Consider the following 14,265-nt stretch of genomic DNA (forward strand, 5'->3'; position numbering starts at 1 on the left):
CCACAGGCATAACAAACAATGCTTTTCTCATTGCACCTTTTCCCTGGGTGCCTCTTATTGCATCTAGAGCACACCTTGCCATTTTTCTCGATTCTCTCATCTCGAGGTCCCCAAGTCGGGTTGGATTTCTCTGATTGTACTCCACTTTGAGCTGTCGTGGCCTTTAGTTCTGCCACACGCGTCATATTCTCCTCGGTCGTCATAGCTTTGAAAACTATGTCTGCGTAAGACTCCACATGAACCAAGCTCATCAACTGTTGAAATTCAATTGGGAAGCCTTGCAAAAATTTTCGTCCTTTCTCCACATTGTCTATCCCATACAACGGCATATACTTGATTAACCGCAAAAACTCAGCTTCATATTGGGTCATAGACATATTTGGCCCTTGGCGTAGGCTCATAAACTCTCGAGCTCTAGCCAATTTCCAGCAAGTGGGAAAGAATTTCTCGTTGAACAGTTCCTTAAACCGTTCCCATGACATCTGGGGTGTCATCCCCAATTCTACGTCTATCACCGACCCTTGAGATCCTACTTGGTTAGGTATCGATCGCTGCATAGTTCTCCACCATTGGGTCGCTTCCTCTTCCATCATATAGGTCGCACACTCGACCTTGTCCTCATTCAAGATTCTCAATCTATGTAGCATATTCTCGGTCACATCCAAACAGTATTCACTGATTGCGGGGTCGTTTGTCGATTTTCCTCGAAACACTGGTAGATTTTATCGCAGATACCTTTCCAGAGCATCTACTCTTCTTTGCTCGAGCTGTAACTCCAAAATTTGCCTAGCCGTGCCTTCCAGGATTCTCTCAATCCTATCCATCCGACCTTTACCGAGGTCAGCTCGTGCATCTCTTTATCCTCCCACACCACCTCCTGGGTGCAGGTTAGTGTTATTATCTTCGCCATTGCCTCTCTCGTGCCTGTTCCTTCTTGTATTCACCATCTAGAAAGAAGACAGAACGAATTACTAAATCACCACGACATTGTGCAATTCAAATCGAATAAGCAACAAGAGTATGACACTAAATATTTCAAAAATCCTAACCTAATTCCCAAAACATACAGTGGCTTTGCTTATCTAGCCATATGCGAACTTTTCCTTAGGTTCGCTCTGATACAAACTGTAACACCCCAAATTTTTCGGGCATGTTATAACTTAGGATTTCAGGAATTTTTCTTTTATTTTTTTTCACACCACAACGACTGATATGCATACAATTCCCAATAATCCTAATTTCACCTTCTCAGCCTAACAAACCCGATAATCATACAGCTAAGACATGTGATATCATTACAAATGCAGAAGCTAGATTGAACTTGATATGATACACAAGCATAATGCTTTATTTATCATATAGGAAACTTTTCAAGATATCTACAAAATACATTACAAGGACATCATCTCTTGTAAGTGATAATCGAACGTCTTAGACATATCCAAAACATACATAGGTTCGCACATAAACAGAGATATGCTAAACATGCTACAGGCGGCAAATTAAGCTTATTCTTCAGCTACCTCATTTCCCTTAGAGTCGCTTGGAGTTTAGGAGGCTCACCTTGAAGTTTTATCTTTGGAAGTTACAATTTCATAGCAAACGGTCTAGGTTTCTGCAGAAAACACAAGTTTCTATAAACTTAACCTCCCATATTTTTACATAGGGATAAAGGACACTAAATTAGGGACAAAACTGAAAAATTGCAAGACAAGAGGGCCCTTCACGCGCTGTTACATGCCCTGGGAAGGTGGCCTATGCGCTTTCTGAAAGTAAAGCAAGATCGTTATGAAACAAGTAGCGGAGTTAAAAAATTTTGAACCTTACCCCAATCCCGGCGATTGGATCAACGTCGAAATTAAATCATTCACATACAAATAAAATAAATCTAACCTTTAGATTTTTGAGTCATTTACAAATTCGAACCGTCCAAGCATCCGGCCTCTAACTTGTGATACATGGCATGTGTCCGTTGGTGAGGAGAGCGGAATGGGAGTGCTATCTCTTTCTCTTAACAAGGCTTATGAATGGACAGGAAAAGAACAATTTTTCAACTCTTAAAAACCATAAAAATAAAACCTTAATTTGGGTATCCCATAAATGGGTATTTATGGAGGAACAACTTCCTAGGGTTTCCTAAACCCTAATGGACATGGATTGACCCATTTATCTTAGTCCAACTAGAATCTTAAGTTGGCCAAATCCATTTATTAAATATTTAGCCCAAATCTAATTCAAGCTCAAATATTTAATTTAATATTTGGCCCAAATCTAATTTAGTCCAAATATAATATTTAATATTTAATATTTGGCCCAAATCTAGTTTGCCCAAATATAATATTTAATATTTAATATTTTGCCCAAATACTTTATTTAGCCTAAGTATTAAATTAAACTCAAATTATTAAATTAGAAACTCCTTTCTAATTTAATCAATTGTCATTTTAGGAAACTCTTTCTTATATGACAACCTCTCGTCACGTCGACGTCATTATGTCTATTTATTATTTTTCCGTGAGAACCTACGACGTCACAACTTCTTACTGAAGTGTCCCACTTAACCATACGTTCGTTCTCCTAGTTTAAGCTAGAGACCGTACATTTTTGCGTATGACTCGTTCGGCTTCCGAATATGTTGGCAACGTGTTGGTATAAACACATAAGACAAGATTAGCCTTTAGCAAGGCATCATGCCTACCCAATTATTCAAAAGCATTCATAATTCGCAAATAACATTTCACGAGCATGGTTACCTTGTAATTCGATTCTCTCGTCAATGTATCTTATGTGATCTCAAGTTTGGCGATGTGTTACTTGATTATGATCACATGAGTTTTCTTTGGTCCACCAGATATTCTCACTCAATAGAAAGTGAATCAATAACTCCTTATTAATCTCTTTCACCATGGCTATGGATTTAAAGTGAATATCCATCGAAGGCGCCTTAGATACATCATCCTCTATCAAGGGATAGACGAGTCCCATCTTGGTTATGCACCAATTTCCATAACCCTCACGATATGCCCAACGATCGCCCACGTGCAGCCTTTGTCTAGGCCCATTGAAACGATGTCAAAGCATACCAATCTTCTTAAGAGATGACCGTGACAACCTCATGTCCAAGGATTAGTTACACCCATCTCGTATGAGAATTCCATCAACATATAACCAAAATGGATTATCCTGTCGAGTCATGTCCAATGACACGTTCTCTAACATTGGTCACTTATGTACTTGTCTAGGCATCCCCATGCCTATGGGTGTGAGACCCCCATTGCTATCACATAGTAAAAACATAGCACATATAAGTCTTACCGCAATTGTCAATGTCTATTCTTGACATTGCTACGACTTGGGACATTTAATGATGTCGAGAAATTGTGATGCATCATCTCACATCTTTATAAATTAATTACAATATATATCATATGGACTTCTATCTAGTTTCATTCGGTCATTACAATAATAATAAGAAACTAATAGAACAACTTCTTGTAAAATTAAATAACTCTTTATTCAATAATAAATATGATTACAAATGCCAGTGTACAATTTGTCTAATCTGATTGGGTCTAAAGCACCTAAACTAACACCTTCAAGCGGAGCCACTTCCCGATGCGTGTATCTCACGTGTTGCCCTTCTATTTCGGACAACTTCGCCTCATTTTGATTTTTCGGCCATAGCTTTCTCATTTTAACTTCGATTCAACTCTCGTTTGAGCCTACGGGTCCCTCTCTTCCCCCTCTATAGTATTATTAAAAAAAAATAGACTTACCTCGCTGTTTTTCTGACTATTTGGGACGAACTTTGGCAAAGACCTAAAACTCCGATGAGGCTCGTTCTCTCCCGCTTTTCTTCCGATTTCTTCCCTTCTTCTTACAGAATTTCCTCCCCTCTCTCAAGAGTAAGATCCTTACCTTAGAATCCCTCAAACCTTAAACTTATTTGGAGTAGTTTGAGAACAACTCATGGGCTTTATTTATAGATTTCCTGGACTAATCATGTGTTGCCACTTGTCTCAAGATAAACTTTGGACTCCAAAGACTCAAAGCTATAATTGAATGTTGCTTAAAATCCAAACCTGTATTGGATTGAGTTTTAAAATACAAAGTGATACAAAACTATATTGGAATAAATCTTGAAATCCAAAGTGATTTATTTACACAAATACCCCAAACTTCTTCCAAATGCCATTTTGGCCTTGATTTCAAATCCTCAAACTTTGATATTTTACCACATGAACCCCTAAGTCCCATGCTTCTCAATTGACCCAACAAAATTTAGAAAAATATCATTTTCAACTGAAAACAAAATCACACTTAGGCCCCAAATGCATGTTTCAGCCGCAAACCTTTTGTTTCATCCCGAAACCAGTTAAGAGTTGTTCTATTCACAAAATTAGAGCCTCCTCAGGGTTCCATAGATTTTTCGAAAGCCCCTTACCATCATTCGGTCTTTCAGGCTACAACTTAGCTGTACCGAAAATCGTTTCTGGTTTGATTTCTTTCAGCGTCATAAATCTCACCTTGAAATGCTCATCAAAGACATACCTTTGTTCTTTGGTATCTAAGCTCCAGGGCATTCCCTGTAACATCCCATATCGAGCGATAAGAATGACTAGAACAACTTACCCTGATGGACCTACGCGAACTTTCCAGGGGGGTCACCCATCCTTAGATTACCCTAGGTCAAGCATGCTTAACTTGGGAATTCTTTGCCAACATTCAGCCCAAAAGGTATCCAGCTGGTGTTGTTTCCTTCCTTACTTATTCTTGATATATACTACACTTCTCTGTGCTCTTGGGGTATTACATTCCCTGCAGCTAATTTGACGATTTATTTTACTATCAAACAAACTTTTTAATATTTTAAACTCGTCTAAATTATGTGGCAACCTCATGAAAATGTGGGGTATTACATGAATACCTTGTTATTGTTTCCTTTTTGGTGTATTTTGTTTTTCAGGATAATTAATGCATAAAAAAGGACCAAAACTCCAAAAAACAAGCAAAACCCAATATCGAAGTGTGGAATACACAAGAATAATCTAGGGCTCATTATCCAAAAAATCAACGTGCAAGAGTGTGAGAATTATCTAAAAATCGAAATGCAAAAGCATGAGAATGGTCTAAAAACTGAAGAGCATAAAGTGTGAGAATAGTCCAAAAATTAAAAATCAAAAAATCAAAAGAATGATAAAGGGAAAACCTAACATCAGAAGTGCAAAATGTGTGAGATTAGGTTAAAAGCCAAAAACAAAAAAGCACGAGAATGATGTAGGATAACATAGAATCAAATGCGATAGATGCATAAGAATGATCTAAAATAACCTAGAGTCAAAAACGCAAAATGCATGAACTAAATTAAAACCAAAAATGCAAGAGCGCAAGAATGATCTAAGGTTCATCATCCACAAAGGATTGGGGAGAGAACATAATAGCCATCTTCAAAGAAAAAGTGAAGTGTAAGTGTTGAAATTTTTGAACGATTTATGATTCAAAAACTAAATTGCAAAATTTTACATATTATGTGAGTTACTAACATATTATGTAGAGAAACAAGCACAAACCTAAAATCAAAAGCTCATAAAGTGTGAGAACAACACAAAAAGCCAAAATGTAAAAACACGAGAATGAACTAAAGCAAACTTGGTATCAAAAGTGAGAAAATACATGGACATGATCTAAGGACCATGATTTAAGACAAAAGAGGATCAAGATGACTAATGGGTTATAGAAAACGAAAATCCCTTAAAAGTACAAATTATCATAATCCTTCGATAGAGCGAAGCTATCCAAAATGATTGGGGGGGAGCAAACCCTAACTCAAGAAGGGAATGGACAAGAAGAAATTAAAGAGAAAATCATTTTACAACATTTGAAGAAAAAAACCTAAAGCTTATTTAGTTGGGTGTTCGAGTATAATCAAATTTTTAACCATCAAATTAACCATAGTATCTAATATAATCTATGACTAAAACCCATTAAGATTAGAAGAACATTCATCAAGAATCAAATAAATATTGTAGCTTGGTGTCTATATCAGACATCTATTCATTCTTTCGAAAGAGCTATTAATACCTCGACATATGGTGTCTTACCACTACCATGTCTCATACAATCTATTTATTTACATTAAAGGTGGCTAATCAGTAACATAAATAAAAAGATTGAATTAATCACAATGAACGAAACAAGAATTAAAAATCAATTAAATAATAATACCAAATTGACATAGAATATTCACTACAAGAAAAATACTATTTAGCGACAGGAAAAAATCCGTCACTAATTAGCGACAGGCCAGCGATGGATTTGCCGTCACAAAAATTTAGCAACGGAAAAGGCCATCGCAAATTTAGCGATAGAATTAGCAATGAAAAGACCCGTCACTAAATATTTTTTAATATTTTTTATATTTAGTGATAACAAAAATCCATCGCTAAACATAAAGAAAAATGAAAATTAGTATACAAATCTTTTAGCAACGAATTAGTTCTTTCGCTAAAATTAAAAATTTAAAAATTAAATTATAATTTTTAGTGACGGATTAATTCCACCACTAAAAGATTTGAAAAAAATATAAATTAATATTAAAATATTTTAGTAATGAAAAATTCCGTCGCTAAAAATGAAAACTTAAAAATTAAATAAATCCCCTTTTAGCAACGGAACTGTTCTGTCACTAAAATAAATTAAAATTTTTAATTGAAAATATAAATTAATATGAAAATATCTCAGTAATAAAATAAAAAAATTAAAAATTAAATTTTAAATTTTAGCGCTATAATACAAATAATTTTTAATAACAAAAATTTAACTAAATTTAAAATTTTTCAACGACGAAACAATTTCGTCACTAAAATAGAAGAATATTTGAATTAAAATTAAAATATTTTAGCGATGAAATAAAATTAAATTTATTTCAAACAGCGACGGACATGAGTTCAATAGTGGAGTAGAAAGTGTCCATTAGCAGGTATATATTTTTAATTGTAATACCATACTCAAAATTATATATTTAATTAGCTAACTAAATTTTTTACTATGCTACACTCCAATTAATTGTATAATTGAGATAAATAATTTTTTATATATTTTTAATTTTTTTAGTGAAAAATATAAAAGCAAGACTATAAAGTCTTTTTTACTACTATATTCTATCTATATTGTTTTGCTCATTTGAACAATAATAAAAAAATTTATTTTTAATCAATCTTTAATCAGTGAAAGGATCTTGAAGTTTATCTCAAAAAGTACTTTTAAAGTGATTATTGTTTATTTTGCTTTCCTCTTAAGAGACTTATCCGAGAATATAACTTTGTTAAAAATCATTTTTAGCTTAAAGAATATATATAATTAAAAATATAAATTAATTAATAAAATAATTTATATAATTAATATTATTTATAACATAAAACTATTGATCATTTAAAAAATAAAAGATTAATCTTTACCTCCCATTTTATAATTAAGAATAAACTTGCATACTATTGAAAAATATTTGAATTAAAAAATAATTCTATTCCTTCTTCACACTACAAGAAAAACATTTTTTAGCAACGAAATATAATAATTTGTAAAACTTCCATTTGAATTAGCAACGAAATAAAATTAATAAATGTTAAAATTAAAATTAATATCCGTTTGACTTAGTGACAAATTATTCCATCTGCATTCGAATACAAGACAAACAAAAAACCTCATATTCAAATATAAGGAAAAAACTAAAATATATATATATATTCAGATATAAGACAAATATAAGTAAAACATATCCGAATATAAGACACACAAAAAAAAATGTCTGGATACAAGACACAAACATATATTTGCATATTCAAATATCAGGGAAGGCACTCGATCATTGTTTATTTGTAAAAATTATTAGTACAAATAAACTTAGAGTTAGTTACAAAATTTGTTAGATTTTGAAGATATTTTCTATCAAATGTTTAGAATTATTTACTTACAAAATTATTTCTCTAACATATAAATCGTAAATCATTTTTTTTCTCTAGTTTAACATTAAATTGGAGTTTAAAAATATTATTTTTATATATATATTTTTTGTTTATTTAGTATAAATATATAATTTATATTGTATTTTTGATTTATTATTTCTTTGTTTAGTATATTATTTATATATGAATTAATTCTTTTATTTGAATAAGATCTCAATTCTAGAGACGATTTTATTAGATATCTTACAACTAGAATCTCACTTTTTTCGATCCAGTTCTTCAACCATCGCGAACCCCATTTAGATGTAAGCATGTTATATTTTTTAGTTATTGGGAGAACCCAAGTATTCTATTTCGGATTTAAGAAATAACTCTAAGAGATCTTTTTTTTTGTTTTTTTTTGTTTTTAGAATATACAAGAGTGAAACAATCAATGTATTGATATTGGAAGACCTAAAAGAGTTTTCCAATGTATCATTGATTGTGAAATATCGATTGCTTGTTGAACCTTGTGAATTATGTGAAAGTAGGATACTTTAAATTCAGAATTTTATTTATTATTTATATATATTATTTTATGTTTATTATTGAGTATAAGATATATTTTTCTCTCTATATATATTATTTATATTTTTTTAAAATATTTGAATTTTTTTTTAAAATTTTTAAAACCCTTTCCCATTTAGCGAAGGGAAGATGCTCGTCGCTAAACCCCCACCTTACCCGCGCTCGAGCAACTGCTGTAATGACCCGTTAAGGGGTCTAGGCATTTTCGTGAATTTTATTTTAGGCTCAATTTTTTTTTTAGTTAATTGGAGATTGAAAATATTTTTTTATGGAATAAAGTGTAAGTGGAAATAAGAATTTAGGAGCCCATTCAAGTGGGATTTAGATGTGTTAGAATTTTAATTGTGAATGAAGGGGATTAGCCTTGGAATTGAGTTAGGCCCAAGTGTAAAGTTGATACAAATAAGTGAAAGTTGAAAGAAGAACCGATGGGCCTTAATTTAGTTGGGCCTAGTTTATTTGAGATAAATTAATGGGTTGGGTTTGAATCCATTTGCAATTAATGATTGAAATTTAATATGAATTTGAAATAAAATGTAAAATGTCTAAATGGGTTAATGAATGGTTCTGCATGGTAAAAGGGTAAGGGCAAGTGTGTTATTCCAATTGGGTTGAATAAAGAATATGGGGAAAGAAAAAGAGAAAACGTCAAATGTCAATACTACCATTGGTCTTCCTTTGACCATTGTTAGAAGAGAGGGGCAGTTAGGTAATTCCCACCAATTTGCAGGTGTAGACTGTCGCATTTCCTTCTTCGTGTTTCATCTGCAACAACGCCCCCTGTTCTCCCTTTTTTTTATTTGCGTTCTCCTTTTTCAATTTCTTCTTCCTATTTATCTCATTCTTTCTGGCTTCTTGCATCTTTTCATCCGGGCCTAGAGGAGCTTCAGGGAGGAAGGTGACTCTGTTGTATCGCAAGTCATCAAGCAAGTTCTTCTTTTTCCACCATTCCTTTATTTTCATGCAAGTTTTCTTTCCCTTCGTTCTTCCACTAGAGAGTTCTTTTGATCATAAGAGTTATGCCCTTAGATGTTCAGTTGAAGCTATTCTTCTTCTCCCATCTCTATAAATATTCTGTTTATATATACACACACACACACACACACATATATACACCCAGATATATTCCCTTCACAACTAGTGTTGGATCACCCCAGATTTTCATTCTCTTAAGTTGGGATTGTTCTCCCAATCTTTCTTTCAAAATGGTGTAGTCCCATAGGTATTGCTTGTGTTATATATATACGTATGTATCGCTATTTTCGTAAACGAGTTGCAGGATTGTTTTACAATCATTTGAATGGCTAAGGGCTTATCCGAATGAGTCTTGAGAAGTCATATGAGTAACATCCGGATGAGTGTGTGTTTCATCTGAATAGTTTGTAAACAAGTAAAAGAATGTGCCTAGCCTTATCCGAATATGTATAAAACCCATCCGAATGCTACACTCAAAAGATAGCCATATCCGGATAAATCACAATGGCAAACAATTTGAGCCTAATTTTTACCTTGATAAAGCCATAATCTCTCAAAACTCAAAACATGAAAGTTGTAGATAATTTTCTTGTTCCACAACATCTTGAATCATCTCAATTGGAGCTCGAACGAGAAAGTTATGCTCAGATTACCAAACGATGTCGAAACTACCAGAATGACTTCATCTGAATATATACCAAGCCTCATCCGAATGAGTTCCTCCCACATCCGAATGAATTGCATGTAAGCTAATCAAATTATTCTTATTTTTTCTAACATTCGAATGCTACAGTGTCCTCATCCGAATGAATTTCCCTATCATTTGAATGTGCCAGAAATCATTTGAATGTGTCGTTCAAATTTGTGATTTACTATAGCAGATCTGACTATGCTTCATTCTTTTAGGTATATCTCCTTGTGATGATATTTGATTTAAGATATGTTTAATGTGTTGGAAACTAGACTTCATAGGCTTCGATTCGATGTATTATTCGAATAATTTGGTTATGTTTTGAACCCGTAACAACTCGATTAATTTTTGCTAAGAAATTCATAGCTTACTGTTTTCGTGTATTCTAACCACCTAGTGTTCTTTGGCTTATAACTTTCTATTACCATCTCTGAATTAAGATCCATTTATTGGGATGTAAACTAGACATCCTAGGCTTCGTTTTGATATATTATTCACATTATTTGGCTTTATATTGAGTCCGTAATGGCCCTATCAATCTTGGCCAAAAATCTAGAATTTACTACTTTGAATCACCTATATATATGTATACGCATGCCCAATCCGAATCATCTCTTAAGCAATCCAAATTGCCTCTTGAGTGATCTAAATCACACTCCCACATATGCATATGCCATTCGAATCACCTATATAAATGTATACATGCCCTATTCGAATCACGATATATACATATTTATACCCCATTCGAATGTTGCATTCAATTTAATAAATCTATTCGAATGTTCACACCATCTGAATATGTTTTCCCCAAAATGCATATCAATATTAACTTAGCATAATTATTGAATGAATTTAAAGAGATTATATGATAGGAAAAATAGCATATTAAATCTATAATGCCCCTTGAATGGTGAATCAAGATTTAACCTTAAATAGCATCTCCCAAAATTATTTGTGTTATAATTTACATCAATTATTTTCGTGTTATAATTTACATCTTGAATGTGGTAAATGTTATGAAGTAAGATATGTTGAATTTATCTGATGATGGTAAAATACCCGGTATGGGTAAGCGGTGTTGAAAGTATGAATATTAAGGAAACGAAAATTTAAATGCATGTGGCTGGAAAATGCATACATGATGCATACATATACATGTTATATGTATATATATATATCTTGCGCACCTATTATTTTGTGCAAAGGGAAAGGGTACCCTAGAACACTTAGCGCGGGACGAGATGGTTATAGCCCGGCAAGTTGGCCCCATATTTATTTGTGAGGTTCTATTGAAATGATGCACTTTTGCATGTGTTTATTGATGGCTTGAGAGCCTGGGAGATTCGATACTGGCATTGAAATTATGATGACCCCGCCCTTGGACACCCCAGCCAAGGCACCAAGACGCTGCCATGGGGGAACACATACACACATAAGACCGGAAAAGATAACAAGATTTTATAAATAGCTAGGCAACATGCTGCCATGTACAATGGGTCATACATCTGTAATATCACAACAAAAGACAAAGTAGGGCCCACAAAAACTATACATCTACAGTCTAAACACACGACAAAACACCTGGAGATCTTTCGATCATGGATGGCTCTGTACACACCTAGATGCTGGACCCCACCTGGCTAGGCACCGTCAGCCACAGTCTTGCCCCTACTTGGAATGATGCAAACACAGATGAGCTACAAAGCTCAGCAAATAACATAGAATAAAAGGCAAGAAGAGTGAAGAGAACCATCCATAAATGACCACAAATATCCCACCTATGCACGAAATGAGGAGGGAAATCATGTACATGCAAGTTTTAACCATCATACTGCATATATAGGCAAGATGCATGTTTCCACATTTCCATCACAACAAGTATAACAAAGGTAGCAAGGAAATCTGGGTCCCACACGAGTTCGGCCTCACAGCCCACTCAAGCTTACACGAGTCCGGCTCTCAAGCCACCCAAGCTTGACGGTGTAGCACCGTAGGGGACATTCTAGTAAACTAGGCCTGTCTCACCCACACACACAACATGCTTTATGCTCATACCCCTGCACAACAAGATAAAACAATATACACATGCCACATGCATAGGATCTCTTCACTTTAAATGTATATGGCTAGTACGCTCATTTAATTATGGGTGATATGCAGGGGATGCATTTATGAACAAGGCAACCCGAGCCAAGAGGAAGAAAAAGGGAATCAAAGCTTGCAAGAGACTTCTAAGCCAAATAAGGGATAGATTGTCAATCTGTCGACAGATTGCCCTTTATATGGCAATCTAGGCAATCTTTCGACAGATTGCTTCCAATCTGTTGACAAACAGAACCCTAAAACACCCGACTCCCCTGCTTTTCCCACATAAATCCTAGGCAAGATGGCTCAAACTCTTGCTTAATCTTTAACCCAACAAAAACACATCATTCCCAAGCAAGAATAGGGAGAACAAGTCCCTATGGAAGCATTAAGAAAGAGATTAAATGAAGGAAAGAAAGTAAATTACAACCATGTAGAAATTTGTTCCAAAAATAGAGGGTTTGATTAAAACCCCTTTCAACAACTGAAATTCCAGGTTTTAGACCATAAGCAAGGGTTAGAACTTGCCTTAGATTCCTTGTCTAACACTTCCTAGCTTTTCTTGATCCTCAACACCTCTTGTAAGCTCCCCTACATGAAGATTTCCAACTCTTTTTTAGCTACAAAACAGGGGAAAGCAGAGTTCTAGGCTAAAGAAGGCTAGGAAATGAATTCCTTACCTTGAAACCTCTCCTTGAGATCCTTAATTGCTGCTAAAAGAAGATAATGAAAGAGAGAAGAAACCCTAGTTGCTGGAAGGTGTCTCCTAAACCTCTCCACTGCCTCACGTCTCTTTCCCTCTTCAACTTCTCTCTACTTATACTTCCCAATATTTTGTGTTATTTTAATGGATAAATTTCCAGCCCACTTAAGTCCCTTAATCCTCTCTTTTTAACCCTTAATTACCCTTTAATTAGAAGCCTTCTTGTCTTACTTTCAATATTCCAAACTTACCCCTTAGTGTTGACTTGCCGTCTTCTCCCTTGACTTTGAATATTCAACCCCTTTGTTGCTTCCTTAACTTGTCAACCACTCTACTTTGACTTCTTGTTCTCCCTTAACCTTCTCACCCATCATACACATTCCAAATTAAGTCCCCAAGTTATTGTTATTTCACATAAGAGGAAATTCCCCAAAATAATGGGGCGTTATAGAAATGATGCACTTTTGCATGTGTTGATTGATGGCTTGCAAGCCTGCGAGAGTTGATACTGACATTGAAATTTTATGCACATTTTCATAGTGGTACATGGCGGCATGATATATTTAAATTTGGATTGATAAATTCATAAATTATGAATCTTGCACATAACTGTGGAGTCCTTGATTACTCCTTTTGGTGTCACCATATTCTTGGATCTTGTTCATTTGTTATTATTCCTCAAACTTGTTGAGCCTTGTGGCTCACTTGATCTTCTTTGTCATTCCAGGTAAAGGAAAATCTATTATTGGGGGCGAGTTCAGTGGGACTAAGGTCCAGGGATAGTGGTGTACAGAGACGTGTCCTACCTTGAAGATCCCGATTAGTGTTTTGGTAAGGCTTGAAATGAAATGATTTTTATTTGGAAAGTTAACATTAAAGCCTCTTAGTTATTTTGTATAGCCTTCGAGCATAAACTTATGAGATATTGGAAGTGTAACTGAACCTTAATTTAGTTTCCGTTGTTAGTAATGAAATGAGTTGTTTCTTTTAATTCAGTTTTGTTCTATATCATCTCTATGATCACCTCCTTTTGAATATCCTATGCTAGCGAAAATATTCGAGAGTGAGCCCTTACAATTGCCCCTCTTTAAATTTCCCCCCTACACTTTGAATTTCCTTTCCCCCCCCCCCTATAACACCCCATATTTTCAATTCACAAGGTGGCTATGTTTAACGTTTACAACACTTTGGAATTATTGGAAATCCTTTATCAACAGAAGCAAGGATCGAACCTGAGAGCTTAAATAGATAGGATTTTCATGAGTCACAAAATATGCGTA

This window comes from Diospyros lotus, chromosome 1 (assembly GCF_014633365.1).
Source record: "Diospyros lotus cultivar Yz01 chromosome 1, ASM1463336v1, whole genome shotgun sequence".
Taxonomy (NCBI): domain Eukaryota; kingdom Viridiplantae; phylum Streptophyta; class Magnoliopsida; order Ericales; family Ebenaceae; genus Diospyros; species Diospyros lotus.